The sequence below is a fragment of the Cupressus sempervirens genome, chromosome 5 (genome assembly GCF_028749045.1).
Source record: "Cupressus sempervirens isolate cs-2001-9-10 chromosome 5, ASM2874904v1, whole genome shotgun sequence".
NCBI classification, from domain to species: Eukaryota; Viridiplantae; Streptophyta; class Pinopsida; order Cupressales; family Cupressaceae; genus Cupressus; species Cupressus sempervirens.
The window spans coordinates 385,627,002-385,649,324 of NC_143122.1; positions in this window are offsets into that span (position 1 = coordinate 385,627,002).

Below are 22,323 nucleotides of genomic sequence, written 5' to 3' on the forward strand. Positions count from 1 at the left end.
GGCCAAAAGTAGCCCATTCTCATAATCTTCTTGGCTAATTTGAACCCACTAGAGTGTGACCCACAAATCCCTACATGGACTTCTTGTAGAGTGACTCTAGACTCATCCTTTTTGAGACATCTAAATAAAGTACCATTAAGACCTTTCCTATACAATGTATCAGCCACCCAGGCGTAACATGAGGCTTAGCAAATGAAGTTTCATTTTTGGTTACATGAGAGGTCAGATGGAAGGGTGTTATCATAGAGGTAAGTGATAATGGGATCATACCTAAGGGAATCAAGGGTGTTTAGATGGAAAATGATAAGGGAATCAGGTTGAGTAAATGTGGGTTGAACCACCTCTTCCACTAGAAACTCATACTGCTCATGTTGTTCCAAGAGCTAAAGTAAGGAGGCCAAGGTGGCCATGGCATCTACTACTCTATTCTTGTCTCTAGGAATTTTTTCAAAAGTAATGTGAACAAAACATTCCTTGAGTGCATCGATTATATGTTTATAAGGCAACAATTTTTCATCTTTTATCTAATAAATATCATTAACTTGATTAATGATTAGCTGAGAGTCTCCATAAACTTCTAAAGTTGTTAGTTTCCATTCCAAAGCCAATTTGAGACCCAAGACCAAAGCTTCATATTCAGCCATGTTGTTGGTGCAAGGGAAGAGTAGTTTGTATGATTTGGGGATGGTAACACCGAGTGGTGTGATGAACAAAATACTAGAACCCAACCCATGGTGTGTGTAGGGACCATCAAAATAAAATTTCCATGTGACTAGCTCTGCTTGAAGGATGTGCATATCAAGGAAGTCACCTAAGATAGGATTGGAACTTTCTATAGGTGCATCTGCCAATTAGTCGGCAATGACCTATCCTTTTATTGCCTTCCTATCCACATACTCAATATCAAACTCACTTAGGATCATTACTCATTTAGCCAGTTTGCTTATTAATGATGTCTTGCTAAGAAGATATTTGAGAGGATCAATCTTGGATACAAGCTTGACTTTGTGCGTCAGGAGATAGTGACATAGTTTTTGAGAAGCAAAAACTACAACTAGACAAGCCTTTTCAATGAAAGAATAATTAAGCTCATAGTTGACTAAGGTGTGATTGATGTAGTAAATGGCTTGTTCCTTTCCTTGGTCATTTTCTTGTGCCAAGAGGGCTCCAATTGACTTATCCATTATAGAAATATACAACAGTAATGGTTTGTGTGATACTGGAGGTACCAATATAGGTGGATTCATCAAATAGGTTTTAAATGTTTCAAAGGCCTTCTGACATTGATCATCCCACTTAAAATTTATGTCTTTATGTAACAGGTGTGTGAAAGTTATGCACTTTTCTACTAACTGAGAAATGAACCGGCGCATTGATTGAATCCTATCTTGAAGAGAGTGTAATTGATTCAGGTTCTTTGGAGGTTGCATACTAACTATGGCTTGTACCTTCTCAAAGTCAACTTCTATCCCTTTAGCTAAGACAATATATCCTAGGAGCTTGCCTGATTTGATGCCAAAAGTGCATTTCTTGGGATTGAGTCTGACCTTAAACACTTCTAAGAGGATGAATATTTTGGCCAATATGGGAAGATGTTCTTCTCGACTATGGGATTTGGCAAGAATGTCACCCACATAATCTTCCATGAAGATATGCATCATATCATGGAAAATAGTATTCATGGCCCATTGATAGGTTTCCCTAGCATTCTTTAACCCAAAGGGCATTACATTCCAACAAAATGTGCCCTATGCACAAGTAAAAGCTATTTTCTCTTGATCCTCTGGTGTTATTCTGATTTGATTGTATCCTGAAAACCCATCCATAAGTGAAAACATGGAATGGCCTGTTGTGAGATCAACTATGGTGTCGATATTAGGGAGAGGAAAGTCATCTTTAGTGCATGTTTTGTTTAAATCCCAGAAGTCGATACAAATGTGTATGTTGTCATTCTTCTTTGATATTGGGACAATGTTGGAGATCCATGATGCATATGCTAAGGGCTGGATGAAATTGGTACTAATTAATTTTTCCAATTCTACCTTCACTAATAGAGCTATATGCAGATGCATCTTTCTGAGTTTCTATTTTACTAGCTTGACCTCCAAAGAAATATTAAGATGTTGAAGGATTAAAGTTGGGTCTAAGCCAGGCATGTCCACATAAGACCATGCAAATTTTATCTGTCTTTCTTCAAAGAATTCAATGAATTCCTTCCTTTCTTCTAGATTCAAGGACTGCACCAAGTAAATGACCTTTGGTTATTGTTCTATGCCAATGTTGACTGGTTTGATAGGCTTAATCAAAATAGAAGATCACTCCCTAGAATGTTCAGGCAAGGTATCAATTAGCCCATCCATGGGTGCCACAGTTGGGTTTTCACCTTGGGATACGTCACTTCTATTTGTTTCCATTTTTTTATCAAGATTAGCCACAACTTGGTGGTGGTTACCAAATTTGTGGTACACTTGCCCTATCCTAGTGTGATTGAGGTGATTGATACCTGACCCAACCATATGTTCTTCTTTTGTTCTTTGTCAACGAGATGGTTCAATCACATTAAGGTAGATGAAAGCTTCATGGTCGGTGTCAAAATGAGGAAGGTGATAGGTTTCAGTTGTATCCTAGTTAATGAGCTCAGGATGGACTAGGGAAAGTGATTTGTAGTATGGGAAGGGTTGAAAGGGGTTTAAAGACATAACTTCATTAGATGGCTCATTTGTTGTATCCATCAGATCTATGACATGGGCTTCTTCTAGAGTGTTGGGGAAAGTAGAGCTTGCGAGGTGCTTGTAGTAATCATCTTTGACTTCTACTAGAAAGAAGTCAGGGAATAAAGTTTGAAAGTGAAACTCTTCCATGTGTTCATCATCTTATAAGTTTCCATGATATGATCTATTTTTTGGGGAAGTGGTTCTTGGACTTTGAATTGTTCTTTGTGTAGGCAAACTGTCAGGGGTGGGTATATGGACAACATCACATTCTTTGTCGTGGAGAGATTCCTCAGATAGTGACTCAAATTCCCACTTAGTGGAATCGTCATCATCTTCGTTATTGGAGGTATCTATGGGTGGTTCTTCTACAGAATGTGAACTAGAGAGGACCAAATTCTTATGTATGTCATTAGTAGTTATCAAGGTATAACTATCCTTTGGTTTGGGTACCCACACCAAGGTAGAGGAAGTTTGTGCCTTGTCTTGTTTGTCATACCCTACCCCTGTTTTAGATTTATTGGACCTAAACTATGCCATCAAAGGTTCTATGATTCCTTTCCCTTTGCCTAAGGGATCATCTCTCGTGTATCCCATATTTTTCATTAGATCAAAGCCTTTCCCATATAGGACTGATGTCTTCCACTAAGTTTAGAGGTGTGCCACTTTCTTTGACAAAATGTGCATGATACAATTTGGTGGAAGTTGGTTTTCCATCAGACCTCAAAGAAACTTGGGGATCAAATAGGGAGACTGAGTACTCACCTACCCCTTTGTGATACAACTTACATTTTCTATCAAATTCCTTCATCAATTTATCCATTTCTTCATAGTGTAGTTGTTTGGGATCTGTTGATGATGATGGTGGTGAAGGAATGGAAGGACCCAAACAAACCACTTTCTCTTTACCCTTATTTGACGTTGATAAGTGGTTTCTTGTTTGGTTAGTTGAGTGTGAAGTGCCTATAACTATGGGTCGACTACTGGCATCTATTGGTGTATCAACTTCTTCTCTATTATAAAGGAAAGTGAGTTACAATACTGTGCAAAATGTTGATCTCTGGGTATGGTTATCTCTTGACCCATGTATGGAAATTTGAGACACTAGTGGTAGGTGGAGGGAATGGCATGCATGTCATGGATCCATGGTCTTCCTAGTAGAATGTTGTAAGTTAATTGCAAATCTAAGACTTAACAGACAGTTTCTTTCACAATCGGCCCTACTATGATTGGTAATATGACCATGTCTTTGGAGGACCTTTCTTCTTCTTCATAGGCCTTGATGGTGATCTTTTTTTGGGGGTCAATAGCATCCTCTGCATACCCATGGGCTTTCACTAAACTGAGTGTGCAGATATTCAAACCAGCCCCGCCATTGACCAATGCCATTTTAACTTGGTTCCTATGGATGAATACTTCTATGTGCAAAGGAGAATTTTGTGGCTATATGACAAACATGTCATCTTGTGCTAAAAATGATACACAATGGGGAGCAACTAAATTGCTGACCATGTTTTGGAATCTAGTCACATCTAGGTTGTTTAGCACTAAGGCTTTAGTGAGTATCTCTTTATGCTTTAGGGATATTTGTACTAGTTCAAAAATGGAGATGTGGGCTAGAGTCTTCAGCAATTGGTTAACCAGGTTATATTTGGTTACAAAGGAATTTGGGGTTGCTCAATCGGGGTTTGCCATTGGTCCTGGTAGGGTAATTTTGGAGGCTTGACCTCGAGTGATGGCATTTGAGGACTATTTTTTATTTTCATATTTGATTATGATGACATTTACAGTGTCATCAAATCTAGAAATTATGTCAATGGTATTATCATAATGGTTTGCATAATTAACCTTAGTTTGCGGAGGTGCATTTTGATTAACCTTGGAGGACTCCCCCTTTTCGTGGCTCATGAAGGGGCTCTTAAAGGCTGTATGATCTTTGTTATTACTAAGATTATTTACTTCAATGGTTCCATCATTTATTAATTTTTGAATGATTCCCTTAAGGGCAAGGCAATTGTTTGTTAGATTCCCCTGGTTGTGATGATAGGCACAAGTGTGTTTCTCGTTCCACCATTTTGGCTTGACTTGGGGTTCATATGGTTTAGCCTCGGGTAATACAATGAGGTCATTGGCCAAGAGTGTTTGTAAAGCACTCTCATAGGACACCCCTATGGGTGTATATCCTTAGGTATATCAAAAGACTGATATCTTTGTAGTGGAGGAGCTTGATTGTAAGTGACTTGCCAGTTGGATGTTGAGGGAGAGTTATGTTGGTAAAATAGGCTGGTATTGTTTTTTTGAGGTGCGACACTAGGACCTAGTTGATTTAAAGGGGGTTGAGTGTGCATTTTGACATTATTAGCTTCAACTACCCCCTCATTTGTGAAGTTTTTATTATTATTTCTCCACCATGATTTTTGTTTGTCTGTGGACCAATTCAAGGAGTTGTGTGTGTGTGTGTGGAGTTGTTGGAAAAGCCTTTAACATCTTTAGATAACTTGATTATGTCATTTTTTACCAAGGTTTCTTCTACCTTGGCCACATTTTCTAAAGTGGTTTTAAAGTTTTTAGGCCCTTGGAGTTGGAGCCAATAGTTCATTGGTTTGGAGAGACTATTGATGAAGATATCCATCTTCTCCTTATCTAGTTTGTCTCTATGGTATTTAGTGAACATGTTTCTCCACCGTTGTAGGAAGGTTTTGAACGATTCTCCTGGGAGTTGTTTTGTGTTGCATAGATCGATCATCGTAACCTCTCTTTCAATGTTATAAGAGTATTGGGTGATGAAAATGGAGGCCAATTGATTGAAAGTTTTAATATTGGAGGGTAATTTGGAAAACCACTCCATGGCTTGCCCCCCAAGGCTCCTAGGAAATAGACACATCAAGTATGTTGTGTCATGGACAAATTCCATGCTTAGCATGTAAAATTGCCTCAAGTGATCTTGTGGATACAACGTGCTAAAATATTTTTCATACTTTGGTATTTTCACATTTGGAGGAAAAGGTGTGAAGGTAATGTTTTTTTCAAATGGTAGGGGACACACTTTTTCAAGGCTAAACTCTGTGGGTTGTGTTTTTCCTCTTTTTATCTTTTTCATTTCTAGTTATAAGTCTTTCAATTTCTATGTGACTAGGTCTAAAGGTGATTCTTCTTCATCCTATTTCAGATTGATCACATCAAAATCAAATGACAACTTTGCAGCTTGTTGTGCTAACGCGAGTATGTTTCGCTCTTTGTGTTTTTCCAAAATCTTGTCCATGATGTCGACAAGTTTGAGATTTTGTTGAAAATCCTCAATTTTGGATTCAATGCTTCTATCATCCCATGTGTGAAATGAGCCCATTGTGGCTAGGGATTCTAAATTTTGATCAAATAAGGATGATTCAGGAGTAACTTTGTTCTGTGTGCAATCTGTTGCTATGGTAGCTTTTAGGAGGTTTAGAGGTTCTATGTGTTTGATAGTTCTACTTGCTATCTGGGCACTTACTCATATGGGCGACTGTTTTGGTTTTTTTGGTACACTTGTTTTGCATGGTGGCATGAAAAGTGAGTAGGATCCTTTTAGTGTTTAATCATTTTTCAAGAAGTGAAAGTTTCTGTTGAAGGTGATTTTTCATAGCAACAAGTTAATTTGCATAAGGTGTTTGCCAATGTTGATTGGATGAGGTCCACTTTTGCGAAGTAAGGTATAGATGTGTGTTTCTAAATGTTCCCAGCTTGATGTGCAAAGTGAGGTAATAGTGATTGTTAGGTTGACGATGACGTAGTTTCTCTTGTTTTCGAAAGATGTTTTCGATCAGATACAAAAAAATTTAGACTTTGTAAAATACCAGCATGGAAAAGGGTATCCAAATTTATAATTCATTTGCAAGTATTATGTTTGTAGATAGCCTCTGTTTCATGTTTTTGCTTAGATGCATCATAGGAATGTTCAGATGCACTATTTTAGTAAGGAAATGCGCTATTTTGTTGCTCATATGCATTATTTCAATGCTCAAATGCGCTAGTTTACTTCTTATATGCACTATTTTCTGAATTAGATGCATTGTTTTAAGTCTCAGATATGCTATTTCATAGTCATATGCATCATAAGAACAATCAGAAGCATTAAACGAATATTCAGATGCTCTATTTTAATAATCAAATGCATTGTTTCAAGGATTTCTCAGCAATGTTTTACACTTGTTTTCTCAACACCAGTTTGAGTTTTGTCTCTCTAGAAAGTTTGTGATTTGGACAGGTGTTCATTATTAAGTTTGAAAGCACTTGAGCACAATAATAGTGAGATCAAAACAAAATGAAAAGTCACACACACCTAGAAAATGAAAAATATGGCTTCCTAGCAAGGTTATCTAAGGCCTGTGAATAGTAGGTCTTAATGTTCCAGCTATGTTTGGATTTACCTCTCCTATAACAAAGATCTTCCCACCAACACCAGGGAGGTTTGGTGCAATCCCTTGTGAGACTACTAGAGGAAGGCAATGCGCCAAACACAGGTAGCTTGCATTCGATTAAGAATGCAAGATTGGGGGCAATCCCTCTCACTAGCCCTGCTAAGGCAACTTGAGAAGTAGCCCTTCTATGGAAAGATTATTCTACCTAGTGAAAAGCGAAAAAATGGAAGTCAATAGATAGGTCTGGGAATTTGATCACTCGAGAGAGTGAGAGCATATCCCTACTACTTTGGCTACCCAAACATATCAGACACAAAGGATTTATTTCCAGCCCTTATACTACGAAAAACAAGGGGGCCTCCTAATTAGACTATGTGTGGGTTCTTTTCCTCATTCAACTATAAGTGATCTTTACAGAAGGTCAGGCATTTTGATCAACTCAAAAGAGTTAAGAGCATAGGCCTACTCCTTTATTAGATTAGAAAGCTTGAACGATCTAATTAAACTATGTTTGAAAGCTTAGAAATGTCACACTTTTAATCGAAAAGAGCAGTGGTCCAGCTACCTAATTTGAAGCTTTCAAGGGCTAGGCGCATATATGAGGATATTCATTCCTGTTGTGCACTGTCTGTAGCTTGAAGGCTTGTTTGTTGATGTAGAAGAGACCTGTAAGCAAAAAAATATTCAGATCTGGAAGTTAGATATAGAAAACTACAAATTTTATCAAATGTGCTACAAAAATGCTCATATGCATCACAGGAAACATCATATGCACTATTTTATCATGCAAATGTGATATTTTATCATGCAAATACTCTATTTTATCGTGAAAATGTGTTATCTTATCATGCAAATGCACTATAAGAATATCAAATGCACTATAATATGCTTCAGATGTTCTATAGAAATGAGTAAATGTGTAGCAAAACTCTTTAAAAGTGCTATAAGAATATGCAGATGCGTTATAGAATCAAGCAGATACGTTACAGAATGATGTATAAGCGATATAGTAAGATTAAATGTGCAAAAATAGAGTTCAAAAGCGTTAGAATATTGCTTGAAAGCATTGGAACAAAGTGTAGAAGCATCAGAAGACCCAAATCCAGATTTTCTATGCTTGGGAAAGACTTTGGGATGTTGTTATTGCTGACATGAGGCCTCCAAGATGCAATAGAACCTGTATTTGACAAAATTTGCACAAGCGACAGCAAGAAAAAACATAGATCTATACTAAAAAAAGAAGGATTAGATTGAAAAACTTGAAATTAGAGAGGCCTTTAGTTCAACCCCATGGTGGGCGCCATTTTGTACACGGTAAAAGAACGCATATTCATGAAACTTTAACATAGAAAGCAAATGGATTGATGATAGACTATGCTAGACCCAAGACATCATCAGCAGCAAGTAATCTCTACAAATGTCTCATGTCTCCCTAACTACAACTGCTAAAATAGCTCTCAAACCAACCTTTTAGAGACAGTTCTAGAATGGGATATTGCTAAAAATGCAAATCTATGATGAAGAATGCAAGATCTATGACTATAATGGGGATTATGTGTGAAATGCAACTCCTAGAAATGTTCTTGAAATGATCATACCATGAGCTAAATATGCAATAAATGAAGCTAAATGATACAAAATGATGCTAAATGGCATAAAATGATACTAAGAATGCTATGAAATCACTATAATGAAAAATGCTAAAATAATGAGTCTAAATATGCCTATAGTGTGGATGTATCAAAACTTGGGTCCCTTGTCTCTTAGATTTCCTTCCTATTTATAGGATTTCGGAAGAGGTTGAGGTAATATCTAGGATTTTCACTTTTGACTAGGGGTGAAAGTGAAATCCAAAATATCTCATAAGAGGCCAGAAGGAAGAGTCCAATGGACTTGGTTTTGAGGATAATATGAGGATTTTTCAAATTCTTTTAAATGGTAAAAGGGAGATTTTCATCTTGTGAGGATAAAGTGATTTTATTGATTTACTAAATGATTTATTTTCAACACTATGTCTTTTTCTTCCTCCCTTTTTGCATTTTATTTTATGAATTTGAATTGTTTTCTTCCTCTTTTAAAGTTGATTTAGGTCTTGTCGATTTAAAAGGTGATTGATGACCTGATGCAATTTTTGATCTAAAAGTCTGTTGTGTTTCTTCTAATTTTCTTTTTAATTTGGTCCTGATTGATCGAGATTCCATGATTTAAATCTTTGCCAAATTTTGGGTGTCTACAAGTACAATTAATGTCATCTTGACTTTCAATCAAAGGCAGCAATATTTGCTTCTTCCCATTCACCCAAAGAGTAATATTGTTCAATCTTCCATCATGTACAACATATCTTTCATATTGCCAAGGTCTACCCAACAAAATATGACAATAATCCATAGGCATAGTACCACACAACACTTCATCAAAGTAATGTCCAATCTTGAACTTCACAACACATTGTTTACTTACCAATATCTTATGCTCATCTTTGGTCCATGAAACATGATAGGGTTTGGGATATTTCAGCCTCGGCAACTACAACTTTGTATCCAGCTCTTCTGATGCCAAATTTGTAGAACTTCCACTATCAATGATCACCTTGCAACATTTTCTAGTCATCTTACATCTAGTCTTGAAAAGACTTCTTCTAAGAACAGGTTCCTCATTTCTTCCCTTACTGCATAAGGTTCTTCTCACCATCAAATTTTCTCTAGCCTTAGGTCCACTTGGTGAACTCTCAATGTCCTCTTGAATCACAACATTTCTATTATTTTTCCCACTTTCAGAAGTTCTACATTCAAAGGATCGATGCCCTTCTTTACCACATCTAAAAAACTTACCATAGAAACCACCTCTGGAATAAGAATTACCTCTTCCTTGGTAAGAACCAGTACTTCCTCAATATGAACTACCACCTCTACACTCAGTCTTGGCTTTTTCATCATTCTTCCATTCAGATTTGCCTGTATCTTGTACTAAACTTTCAGATCTACCACCTTCACCATAAGATGTACCTCTACCTCTCTGGAATCTACCACCTCTACCTCTTTGCCTTTATTTATGCTGCTTTGTCAAGATCTCCTCAGCTTTCAAGGCATATTGATATGCTTCTTCCACATTTTTCAACTTCACAAAACTTATTTCATCTTGAATTCTGGATCTCAATCCATTTATGTACCTTGCAATTTTCTCAACATCATCATCCACATGTCCAGATTTGATGTCCAATCTATAGAATTCCTCAGTATACTCTTTCACAGTCATGTCTTTTTTCTCTCTAATTTTGCATCTTTCTCAACAAACTAACTTGGTAATTAGCAAGAAGGAATTTGTTCTTTACCTTGTTCACCATTTCGGCCAAGTTTTGATTTTCTCCTTTCCTCTCCTTTGTCTATCAGTTTGCAAATGCTCCCACCATGGTAAAGCATTACCTTTTAGCTTAGTAACTGCAATCTTCACCTTTCTATTATTAGGAATGTTTTCATACTCAAAGAACTTCTCCAAATTAGAGATCCAATCCGACACAGTATTGGTGTCCAACTTTCCATCATACAAAACAACTTCTATAGCAGGCTTCGAATGTGCCCTAGACAATACTCTCAACAATCTTTCCTCATCTTGATCTTCTTCAAGTTTCAGATTAGGATTTGGTGCTACCACTTCATCATCAATCACATCCTCAAGATGTGCTCCTCTCCTCTAGGTTGTCTTGACAATATCTAATCTAGTTGTAATTTGTCTCAATGCATCTAATATGGCATTATCGGCATTTCCTCTACCACAAACCATCTTTACAAATTAGATTCCTGGAAGATTGTAACCCTCTACAAGTTATAGGTCAAATCTAAATATCCGCTACCCTACAACCAAATATAAATCAAGGTTCTACATGATCCAAAGTCCTGGTACAAACTGCCTGACACTTTGACGATCTGCTTGCACACTTAGGAACAATTGTGCTATGATACCACCTAATGCAAGGAGGGAACAAAATCACCAAGGCCAAAGGCACACCCAGCAATCCAAACCAACCTTTCAGAGTTAACACAATGAAAGTAAACACATAAAGAGAAAAGCACCACAGATAGGAAACAAGATACTTTTATTAATTCAGCAAATGATTAGCATACATGCCTAGCTGTAAGGCCTTCTAGGTTATGGCCAGATACAAAATACATTCCAGATCTAAGATCCAACTTCAAATTCGCACTTTCTAGTTCTACTCTCAAATCATCTCTAAAAACTACCTAACTCAAGCCTAAACACTCTATTTATACTTGCCAAAATGGCTTACTAATCATTCTAGAACTTTCATAATATAAAGGTTGACCCAACAACAATTAGGGAAAATCCCAAGACAAGCTCTTGTAAAATGTAATGAATGAAATAAATCCCACAATTCAGCTTGCACCAAAAATACAGAAATCACATCCAAAATGCTAACACTTAGCATAAACAGGACAACTCTGCACATGAAGAGTCACTCAGCATACACTAGGTAACTTAGCACATGAAGGATAGTGTGGCCCATGAAGAATAGCTTGGTACACACTGTGACACTCGGCACACACTGTAATGGTTAGATGGGATAACACACAAACTCAAGTGTTACAATGATGTGTGATAAGCTCAACTCAGCTTAAACTACAAAATTATTGGCACTCGACAATTACTGCAACTTGGCAATGTCTTAAACTCAGCAACAACTGGAAAAATGAAAACAAATGAGCAGGATAACATGTCAACCCAAGATGCTCCTAAATCACTCAGAATGGATTTGAACCACTCTATTTAATGGATGAGTTTAATTTTGATAATGCCATAATGTCACATATTTGGGGAGAACAAAATAGTTGATTATGATTCCATTGGAAAACATATCAAGCAAGGTAATATGGAAAGATATCTTTGAGTTACCTATCAATTAGATTTAAAAGGACTTGCTGAGAAAAATCATGAAGAAAAGAGTTGTGTTCTTTAACCATTCTAGTGATAATATTGTTTAAGGGATCCATCAAAGTCAGGTAACTATTCGATGAAAATGGGATATGAAGTAATCTATGTTCAAGATTCTATGGCTATCTCTAAGAGGAGTTTTTGGTTTTTTTTGGATCAATATGGTTCCCCCCAAGACTAGGTTATTTACTTGAATGATAATAAAAAAGTGGGTTATGACTAGTGATAGATTAGTAAAGTTACTTATAGATAATCAATTTATTTGTGTCTTATGTGTTAACTTCTAGGGTTGTCATTGCACCAAATGATCAACTGTTTAATGCTTGATACAACCACTAGACTTATAGAAGGCATATAAGGTTGTTAAACTATGTCACAAGTCAAACAAGGGATGTTGGCCCATAGCTAAAAATTCCCCTCCCAACATTACTCATTATAGCCTATACAAATTCAAACCTATGACCAAGCTTTTATACCACTTGTTAACTTCTAGGTTATTATTGTATCAAATAATCAACCTCTTAATGTTTAATACAACCACTAGACTAATATAAGACACATTAAGTTGTTAAACCATGTTGTAAATCTAGCGAGGGACATTTTCCCATTGCCAACATTATGTCAGTATGCCATTAAGGATACTAACCATATCTTCCTCTAATGCACATTAGCAAAATAGTATTGGAAATTTATCCTTTCAAAACTTGAATGTTCTTTTCCATCCCCTAACTTGGTATGGCATCTATGTCAGGACTGACAACTTCTAGATAATGATTATTATTTTGTAGCAATCTAGGAAATAGCTTTAGTGGTAATCATTGTTATCCCAAAATAATGATGTAACTAATAATTCTAGTGTCATAAAAATTGTTATATTTTCATTGATGTCAAGTCTTAGCTGATTAGACATTATGCTAACTCAGCGGAGTGCTATATCATTTGATTTATGAAGAGGATTTGAAAAAAGTATGTTGATGGTAGAGTTGATAAGTTTGGTATTCAATGGAAACTTGAATGTGTTGGATAGTGATAATTTAATGTTGGTTTGATTATTTTACAATCATGTAATATTGTAATGAAATGAGCTATACAATATACACCAAGTGACAAGGTGAGAGAAGGAAGACAATGTTCACTAAGTGACTACAGTGTTCATCAAGCATTTGGAAAAGAATAGTTGAAACTACATTATTAATAGAGTAAGTTCAATATTTACTAAGTGATGTATTACCTAAGTGAAATGTTATGTTCACTGAGTAACATAAAGAAGAAAAAGTTTGTAAAAATGGAATTTGAAGCCAATTTTTGGTGGAAATAAAAAATGTTTGAGAAGTTCAAAGGCATGAATCAAATTTTGTTACAATATCTATGGTTGGAAAAATGCAATGAAGATATGATGATGGAGATTGAAGAAGGATAAGGATAAGTAACTAAATCCAATGAATCTAAGGTCAACGATTGTGATTAAGTGGAAAAAATTAGAAGAATATGGAAGCAGAGAGACTACTATTTAAGGAGTACTTGAGAAAGTTTGTGGTTGATGGTTGAAAGGTGATTTAATGTTAAAAAATGAGATCAAGGTTTGAATTTGTTGAAGCTAGAAGTAGCAAGGTAAATTGAGTAGAGAAAAGAGAATATCAAAGTAGATTCCAAGAGAAGTAAAAGTGAGAAGGATTGAATCAACCAATAAAGACATTAGAGGAAAAAAATCAAGAAGAGACTAAGTGGAAAAGAGATCTAAATAAGAAAGGTAGTGCTAAACCTAATAGATTAGTCTGTATTCTTACTTTCTTACCATTGTAGTAGAAAAATCTCTTAACTGAATGGACCAAACAAGTTTGTTAAATCTGATATAGAAACATCAATTAGTGGTGTTCATAAGTCCTTTAGAGCAGGCCACTCTTTAGATAAGATCAAGGAGTGATAAGGCCTAGATGATTTTTTGGTGTAAATCCTCTAACCAGACCACATTAACAATAGGTATGTAAACCTTTTACAAGATTGGCTCCTAGCAAAGCTCACTTTAGAAGAGTAAATATTTTTGGGTTTTTGGTCCTAGGTGGGTTTTCCCTTTACAGGGTTTCCACAATAACAATATTGGTGTCAAATGTGTGATTGTTATTATGTTGAAAGTTATTTACATGTTATTTACTTTTTATTGCAACTAGGTAAATAATTGGTAATAACTAGGTAAATGGTCAATAATAATAGAAATAATGAATGAATAGTTTGGAGTTGATTGAGTGAGTTAATTAAGATGTTGAATGAGATCACTGAGTAAATGCTTATGGTTTTTATAAAAAAAAATTGGTTCTAAAGTGATTGAAGGCACTCTAGGATAACTTGACATAACTTATTCACTCCCCCTCTGCCGCACCCCACCACCACCCCCTCCCCTAGTTATCTAACAATTGGTATTAGAGCATAGTGCTTGGAGAAATAATTTTAAAGGAACTTAAGCCTAAGATCTAAATATGTATAGGAGACAAGTACTAAAGATGAAAAAGGAGAATTTCTCATCATGGAAAGATGGAATGAGGCTACAAGTATCTATAATTGGAGATAATATAACACACTTGTTTGACAATGAATACAGTGCACATGTTGCTCCTATGACTATGGGAAAAATGATGGAGGAGAGGAATCATAATATTTTGAAGATTGAGATTGCATTTGCACTTAGTGCAATGAATTTGGTCATTTTGATACTAAGTGTCATAACAAAATTAAGAGTGATAGAAATGACAAGAAACATTACAAGTATAGGAAGAAAAAGGACTACAAATACTAAGGGAAGAAATCATGCTACATTGCTAAAGAAGAGCACACGAAGTCTAATACTGATGAATAAAAGTAAGTAGTTGAGATGGTATACGTTGCTATCAAGGAAGATCCCAATTAGAAAGGTATGAAAATGAAACTACCCTTATTTAACATGTTAGCAAGAATGATTCATGGATTATACATAGTGAATTCTCACATCACATGACTAGTGACTTAAGCAAGTTTGACAAATTTGAGGAAATTGATGATGGAAGAACTGTTAAGTTAGGTAATGATGTTTCATGTCTAGTAAAGGGGAAAGGATCACTAATGTTGAAAAATAAGATTAGATGTGATGATACATAATGGGTAAAAGGACTAGAGTATAATATTTTGAGTATTGCTCCATTGAATAATTTAGGTCAAAAATTGGAGTTTCATAATAGAAAAGTCAAGATATATGATGATGAAAGAAATCTAATTGGAACTGGGATGCAAACAAAAGGTAACTTATTTTATCCTGATCCTATTGTTGAGACATATTTATTTTATAAAGTTGAGGATGTATGGTTGTGGCATAAAAGATTATGTCAAGTCAATTTTAAGAACATGGTGAAGGTGAGTAGAAAGAAAAGAGTTAAAGATTTACCAAATTTCCAAAATCCTGAGAATGCTATGTGTAAAGAATGCCAATTTGGTAAGATGACAAAATCTTGTTTTCCAAGGAATACACACACTTCTAACGATGTTTTGGAGATTGTGCATACTGACTTATGTGGACCTATTAGTATGGAAATTTTAAATGGTGATATATATTTCATCTTATTTGTTGATGATTATTCTAGAATGATGACTATCATATTCATCAATTTAAAATAACATGAATTTGATATGTTCAAACAGTATAAAGCTAGAGTTGAGAAAGAACCTGGTAAATCATTGAAATGTTTAAGGTTTGATAGAGTTAGTGATTTTATGTGATATGGTGAAAGGAAGGAGAACCCCTAAAGGAGATGTCCAAACCCCTAGAAAATAACCACACAGTCGAAACACAAAAAGAAGCAACAATAATGCAAGATCTAATGCCAAATCATAACTCTTTATTCAAAAAATAACTGATTCCGTGCAATATGTCCAGTTGTAAGGCCTTCCGAGTTAGGGTCAAACACAAAAAATAATTACAATATCAGTTCTACAAGATCCCACAAGATCTAACTTACAATCTCAATTCCAACTAGTCTAAATTCAAAACTAGATAAGAACACCAAGAAGAACCACACTTGTACCCTCAGGTCCACCAAGAAATCCTTTGGTTCTCAAGCCGCAACTACTAGCTCTTCAAAGTTTGCATCTATCCTTCATCCTCTTCTCCAAGATGGATGATCATGCCTAAAGAATCCACAAAACCCCCTACTTATACCCAACTAAGCCACAAGTTGGCCTAGTTCATTAAAAATTAAATTAAATCCCTCAGATTAAATATATGTTGAGCCACAAGTCAGCTACAACACAAATTGAATACCCAAAGTTGGCTCACAAATAACTTGGCACCAACAGGAACCAAGACCAAGCTAAGCATTACAAAGACCAAGCTAAGCATCAGCAAATTCCCAAGCATTATTGAGCTCCCAGCGAATGTCGAGCACCACAGTGTATGTTGAGGTCCTAGGGCATGCTGAGCACCACAACGTATGTCGAGTTGCTAGTATCTTCTGAGCTTCCTTCAATGACTAAGCTAACTCAGGCAATACTACTAACAAGCTCCTAGTGAAAACTAAATGTCTCCATTAACCAAGTCACTTGGTTAACACAATAATCAAGCCCACTCAGTATCGACTAAGTTCCCAAACTCCAAAGACAAATCACACTATCCTACGGGATTGCAAGCCAACCAGGGATGCTCCTGCATCAGACACTCCAAGTTCAAAAATATGTTCTTAATAGCTAGAAGAACATCTTCTAGGTTCAACACATAAATCCCAAACTGGTTCTTCACAGACATATCCTCCAAGTCCTCAACTTCTACACTCTTTCCCTTGTTCTTATTTTGATTCTTCATATCCATCCTTGATGTGCTATAGGTCTACTTTCCATATTGATCTCCAACCTTCTCAAAATCAGCCAACTCAACTCGGTTGCTAATACTCAAGTTCCTCCTACCAAGCTCTTCATTATACAAAGGAATCAGGGAATACTTCCTACCACCTTTCTCAATAGTAAACACATTCTTGACACAATCATGTACAGTCCTAAAATCATATTGTCAAGGTCTACCGAGCAACACATGACAATTTTTCATGTCCACAATATCACACAACACTTGATCCTTATACTACCCTATCTGGAAATCAATTTAAGGCATTTCTCCCTCACCTCCAAAGCATGCTCACCTTGCAACCAACCAATCCTATAAGGATAAGGGTGTCTCACTCTCTTCAAATCAAGTTTTTGAACCATCTCCTCAACAACAAGGTTATCAGCACTACCACCATCCATAATCACCTTGCAAACTTTGCCACTAAACTTATGACAAGTCCTAAAAAAACTAGTCCTTTGACAAGAATTTAGTGTCCTCTTACCAACTAGTACTTGTTGAGCTAGCAAACTCTCTCCTTGCTCAGGTTGAGTGTCTTGGACTACAACCTTATTCACAACAAATTTCCTACCATGAGGACATTCAAAAGATCTATGCCCTTCCTCACCACATCTAAAACAATCACCACTAAACCCACCTCCACCTATCCTTCTCTTTTGATCAACAAGTTTTGGTTCACCTTTGACACACAATATAGCCTTTTTTGAGTTATCTTGCTTCTCCTTCCCTCTAGCATTACCTTGACTTTTCCTCTTCAATTTATCTTCTACCTTCAAAGCATACTGATAAGCAACCCCAATTGAAGAAATATTTAGCAATATCGACCTCATCCTAAATATTGAATCTCAAACCATTAATGTACTAAGCTACCTTCTCCTTTGACAATTCTCTATGCCCAGACTGAATAGTCAACTTGTAGAACTCCTTGGTATAATCTTTCATAGACATATCTTTCTATTTCAAATTTTGTAACCTCTTAAACAACTCAAGTTCATAATCAGTAGAAATGAACTTAGCCTTCAACTTAGCCACCATCAAAATCCATCTAGTGGTCTTCATTTCATCTTCCTCCTCTCTGTCTCTTTGCAGTTATTTTGACCAAAGAGCAGCTCATGTTCTTTCAACTTAGTTTGTGCCAACCTCACTCTAACCAAATCCTCAATATCCTCAAGCTCAAAGTATTCTTCCAATTCACCAATCTAATCAAACACGTCTTCAAGAGTCAAAGTACTTGATAAATTAGAAACCTCCATCTTATGCTTTAGCTTCAATTGAGATCTAGTTCTAGTAACTTTACCAACCCTAGTTCCAATAGGTCTCTCCACATGATTAGTTCTGTCATCACCACTAGATCGAGTAACTTAAAAGTCTCCAGCAACTTCCTCATAGCCATCATCAGTACCCACATGCCCAGATACACCACCTAAAGCACTCACAATTTCAAAAATCATGTCACTCTTCATCAATACAATCTCATATCTGAATTCTACTCTAATCTTCTCTAAGATCCTTTCTACTACAACATCACTAAGATAATCAATTTCCCTAGATTCCAATCTTCTTGGAGGCATCTTCCAAAATCCTCTGTAAACCCAAAGCAATAGATCCACAAATCCATAAGATCAACCTTCACTTCAAGTCCTGGTGCAAACTTCCTCAACTTTAGCAATCAGTTCTCACACTCGGGAACAACCTTCACTCTAATACCACTTGATGGAATGCAAGGTAGGAGATGTCTAAAGCCCCAAAAAATAACCACACAATGGAAACACAACAACAAGAAACACTAATGCAAGATTTGATACCAAATCACAACTCTTTATTCATAAAATAATTGATCACATGCAATATGCCCAGCAATAAGGCCTTACGAGTTAGGGCCAAATACAAACAACAATTACAATATCAGTTCTGCAAGATCCCACAAGATCCAACTTACAATCTCAATCCAAGCTAGTCTAGATCTACAACTAGATAAGAACACCAAGAAGAACTACACTTGTACCCTTAGGTCCACTAAGCAATCCTCTGGTTCTCAAGCTGCAACTACTAACTCTTCAAATTTCACATCTAACCTTCATCCTCTTCTCTAAGCTAGATGATCATGCCTAAAGACTCCACAAAACCCTTCATACTTATACCCAACTAAGCCACAATTTGGCCCAGTTCCTTACAAATTAAATTAAATCTCTTACATTAAATATATGTTGAGCCACAAGTCAGCTAGAACACAAATTAAATACCCAAATTTGGCTCACAGACAACTCGGCACCAACAAGAACCAAGACCAAGCCGAGCATCAGAAAGACTAAGTCAAGCATCAACAAATTATCAAGCATTTTTGAGCTACTAGTGCATGCCAAGCATCATAGTGTATGTTGAGTTCCTAGTGCATGTCGAGCTGCTAGTATCTTTGTGCTTCCTTCAATGACCAAGATGACTTAGGAAACACTACTAATGAGCTCTTAGTGAAAACTGAATGTCTTCATTAACTGAGTCACTCAATTAACACATCAACCAAACCCACTTAGTATTGATCGAGTTCTCAAACTCTGAAGCCAAATTACACCTTCCTAGAGGATTGCAAGCCAACTAGGGATGCTCCTACATCATTATGTCTATTAAATTCACTATCTTTTGTACTAAGATGATATTAAGAGACAATTGTTTGCACCAAAGACACCACAATAAAATGGAATCATTAAGAGAATAAATATATCAATTGTGGATTATGCAAGGACAATGATGATTGAAAATGATTTTGCATAAATATTATGGAGAGAATTTGTAAGTGCTTTTGTTTATACTCTTAACCAAGTTCAATTGAAGAAAGGAGCAAACAAAACACCCAATAAACTTTGATATGGTCACACGCCTAATGTATGTTATTTCAAAATCTTAAGAAGTGGGTGTTATATTAATAAGGAAGAAAGGAATGGTAAATTTGATTCAAAAGGAGATGAAGGTATACTCCTTGGCTATTCATCTAAGAGAAATGCTTATAAATGTTTGAACAAAGTTACTAACAAAATGGTTGATAGTGCAAATGTAAATATTTATGAGTTTGTAGATAAGAAGGATTTGGAAAGCAAGAAGAAACCTAAAAATTACAAAAAGTTTGTGTATGTGTATGAAGAGGCACCAAACACACTACTCAACTTACAACTAGAACATTAGACAATATTACTTGAGTCATAGACTGCTTTACCTGAGCACTAGATAGTGCAACCTAAGAAAGAAGTTGAACCCCTACTGTGTGGAGAAAATGTTAAAAATTAGATATCATAACTTGTATTGGAAAAATACATGAGAAAGAACCATTCACCTAAAAAAATTATTGGTGATAGAAGCACTAGAGTACAAACAAGGAGTAAGTTAAGAGGGAGTACATGTTTGATAGTTGATTTTGAACCAAGAATAGTTAAGGCTGCATTAGAAAATGAGAATTTCATAAATGTTATGAATGAAGAGATTTATCATATAGAAAAGAAAAACACATGGACATTAGTACCAAGACCTATAGAAAAGAATGAGATAGGAATAAAATGTATTTTTAGAAATAAGCTTAATGAAAATTTAGTGACAAATTAGTTTGCAAAGGTTATTCTCAAGATGAAGGAATAGATTATTGTGAGACTTTTGAACCTGTGGCAAGACTAGAAGGTGAAAGAACATTGTTGGCCTATTCTACCTACAAGAAGTTCAAAGTGTATCACATGAATGTCAAATATGTATTTCTAAATGGAATACTTGAAGAAGAAGTCTACATAGAACAACCAGAAGGATTCATTGAACCTAATCAAAGGAATATGGCTTGTGAATTGAACAAGGCATTGTATGGACTGAAACACACATCAAGAGCATGGTATGGAAAGGTTACATTCTTATTTTATTAAGATTAGATTTTATAGAAAAATTGAGAATTTTAATTTGTATTTGAAATGTGAATCTAATGATATGGTGTTGATTGCTGAAATATTTGTGGATGACATTATATTTGGAGGAAATGACATGTTATGTAAGACATTTACGTTCAAATTAGTAAAGAATTTGAGATGTCAATGTTTGGTGAGATCAAAATTTTCATTTGTTTACAAGTTCATCAAATAAGGAAAGTTTTATATGTGACTCAATCTAACTATGTAAAGGAAATCTTGAAGACATTTGCAATGAATCAATCCAAACCAATTGGTACACTTATGGTGACTAGAGTGAAATTATAAAAGGAAGATATATGTGCAAAAGAAAATGAAACACAATTTGAATTTATATTTGGTAAACTAAAATATATTGTACATAATAGACTAGATATTGCACATGATTTGGTATAGTTGAAAGGTTTTCCTCTAATCCTAAGGAGACACACATGACTGTTGTCAAGAGGATATTCAAATATCTTAAGGGAACTCAAGAATTTATCTTATGGTATAAGAAAGATGATGAATTTAATCTTAAAGTCTATATGGATGTTGATTGGGCTAGTAATATTGATGAAAGAAAAATCACAAGTCATGGAGATATGTTTTTAGGAGAAATATTGATTACATGGATAAGCAAGAAATGGAGTTGCATTTCACAATATATTATTGAACTTGAGAATGTTGTTGTTGTAATTGATTTTTCAAATATTATATGGACTAAGCAAATTTTGGAAGGTATGCGAGAAGAAATATCTGAGCCTATTACTATTTATTGTGATAACACTAGTGCAATAGGTATATCAAAGAATCTGGTGATGCATGCCAAAAAAAACATATATCAATCAAGTATCATTACTTGAGGGAGAAAGTAAAAGACAAACAAGTAAAGATTGAATATGTAAAGTCTAAAGAAAAAATTGCAAACATATTTACTAAGCCATTGTCTAAGGATTCTTTTGAGTATCTAAGAGGTAAAATGGGGGTCCTACCCCTATCTAAAATTCACTAGGTGAAGATGCATGTTGCATTAATTCATCGATGAACATAAATATCTTTGTGGATTTGATGCAAGAGTTCATTCTTTATGAGTTTCCTAAATTTGTTAAGATGACTATGATGAAACTTATATAAACAATACATGTAAGGTACAACTACAAGGTTTTATAAGTTTCACATTGCAACTTATTGTTACCTTTGGCATTGATGTCAAAGGGGGAGAATATATAAAGGGGGATATTGATAAGAAATAGTATGCCCAAAGGGAAAGTAGAATAATTCAAAGGGAGAGTCAATGACTAAGAGGAAGAAGACAATGTCAAAATGAATGATGTTGTTGTTGAACTAGAAGAGTGCATATCCTAAGGGGGAGAAATGTTGATCAAGATTGATGGTGTTGAAAATACAGACTTAGTGCACTTGTTGAGGAAATCAGATATAGAGAACTTGGTGATGAATTCAAAGAACTGAATAGTTGTATTGTTTTTAATGCA